We start from the raw sequence: 2,630 nt of genomic DNA on the forward strand, positions 1-2,630 counted from the left end.
CCTTTCTCCACTTAAGCCATTAATACATTTGTTGTTTATCAATCACAAATATCTCTTGGCATCTTTTTTTTTTTTTTATTGTCTGTGTTTAAAAATATACTGCTTGGTTAGCTCATGATATTCTGACTTATTCAGGAAACACTTCGTGTTGAAAGCATCAGGCAGAGATCCCTTTTATCCTCTGTTGTCTTTGTGACTGCATCTAACCTACGCTGCGTGATAGAGGCACCTAGCTTAGTCCCATCCTGAGCAGGTGTGTTGGGACCCTGCCTCAAATAATAAATAATGCAATAATAAGCAAAGCAATTCATGGAGGCACAGCTGAACTGCTGGCACTTGAATTCAGCTGCCATCAGTTCAAGTATCTCTGCAGTATCCTTTGTTGGGAGGTAGGTAGGTCCTTCACTGCCAGAGAAAGTCTGTTTCATCAGGTAACTCGTTGGGTTTCAGAGCCCACCGTAAGGGTCAAAGCATTACACCTCTGAAGTCTGTACCTCTTGACAAATCCAAGTGAAATCAGCATTTTTTTCCTAATGCTTATGATGAGGAAGAGGAGGTCAGACACAGGGTCATGACAACATATGTCTTCTTTCCTTGCAAATCTAAGAAAAAGAGTCTGACTTCCAGCTTGAGGAGTCCCAAAACACCGGAGAGATCATATGCTGAATAAATTCACTCAGCAAGGGAAGTGCTCTGGAATGAGGAACACAGCAGATCTGGACAATAATGAGGGGAAGAAAATAAAGAGTATTTTCGGCAAATGTGCAGGCATGTTTAATGAAACAGAAATCAGATGTAGATCTGTATATCCACTAGCATATATCCTCCAAGACTAGGGCAGCATAAGTGCATTGTGTTGGCCTTGTACAGACATCCTTAAAGATTTTACACTTAAATGAGCAGATCACAAGGAGTGATTTAGCCCTAAGACACAGGGTAGCCACACTGGTAATTAGAATGTACAATTAGTTTCTATCTTCTGCCAGAAATGTCAATGCAGTTTAGTGAATTTTTTGAAGGGTTTGCAAACCTGCAGTTTCATTTACCTAGTAGATTGTGGAATTTTTTTGCTTTTTAAATTCAGCTCCAAAATTCAAATTCCCTGAAGACTTCATAGCAACAAAGTCATGTATCTTAATTCAGAATATTTTGGTTTGGAATCTGTGATAATCTTCAAAGTAAGCCAGCCTGTCCGTATTTTGATACCTTGGTGGTGGTATTGGATGCACTAACTGAAATGCATAAGAACAAAAGGAATAATAACCATCATTAGGGTTGAATAGCTGAATTTTGTGTTAAAATTTGGATAATTAAGAAAATTTTCTAGACCTCAACTTACTTAAGATCCATGAAAATAACTATTACGGGGTACAGAAAAGCAGTGCAGGGTCAAAAATATACTTTGAAATGTGAAATTTTGTAAATACATTTTTATTTGATTTCATTTTAACTTTCAGCACAGACAGAGCTTGTGATAATTCAGTAGTGGCGGTACTTTGTCTCCATCTGAAACCAGGATGTGACATGTTCTTCTCTTACAGTAGCTGCTGAGGAGAGCTTAGGTTAATGTGTAAAATAATTAGTTCTCTGAACAGTTGGGCACAGTCTCAATCAATTCCAGTTTCAGTATCAGATTTTTTTAATCAGAGAGAAGTATAGTATTTTTTTGATTCTCTGTATGCACTGAAATTGCTTGGAAAGAAAATGCTTTGAGCAGTGCAGTATAGAAGCAAATATTCAATGTTATAAATAACATATGATAATACAAATATACTAAAATTATAGAGTTTATTTATGTTGAATCAGTTGTCAGGGTTTACTATGGACTCTTTTGTCCTGATTACAATGATCTCATTCTTCTGGGAGATGACCTATTTAAAGTAAATTTCATGCAAAATATATATACGTACACATTCATACATATAGTCAAATAGTTATTTTTCTTTATTGAAGACAAAATTCTCTACTACATATTATCTACAATATGAAAAAATGAAAACTCATTACTTGTGGCCAAAACATTTTTAAAAAATGAGGCAGATCCAGCCCCGTCTTTTTAAAAATTACCTGCTCTATGCTGACAGCTTGATATAACTTAGCCAAATTAAAAGAAGACGGACACTTTTTTCTCATGTAGTTGTTACATATGTTTGAGTATCTTCATTTTCCTAGAAAGACTTAAAGCAATGAGAGGATCACAGAAAGTTTATAGTGCCATAAATTGCTGTAGAAAAATGTGGATAATAGAGAGGAAAATAATTTTTATTTAAGTGGCTATAAATTGCTCCTGGTTTGTTAATGTAGCTTAATGTAAATCAGACACTTAACATATGTATGGAATGTTCTTTCTAAAAAACACATTACCATTCTAGCTTTTCAACAAAGATCTGGCTAAAGTTGATCCCCTGGGGAGGGCTGAAAGGTACTTGTTTTTCCCTTTGAGCCAGTCACCTTCCAGTCCTTCCTGAGCTGTGAGTGCACATTGCTGGGTCATGTCCAACCTCTCATCCACTGGCACCCCCAAGTCCTTCTGGGCAGGGCTGCTCTCCATCTGTTCATCCCCGAGTCTGGACTGATACTGGAGGTTGCACCAAGCCACATGTAAAACCTTGCACTTGGTCTTGTTACAC

This window comes from Passer montanus, unplaced genomic scaffold, assembly GCF_014805655.1.
Source record: "Passer montanus isolate IOZ18808 unplaced genomic scaffold, ASM1480565v1 scaffold95, whole genome shotgun sequence".
Lineage (NCBI taxonomy): Eukaryota > Metazoa > Chordata > Aves > Passeriformes > Passeridae > Passer > Passer montanus.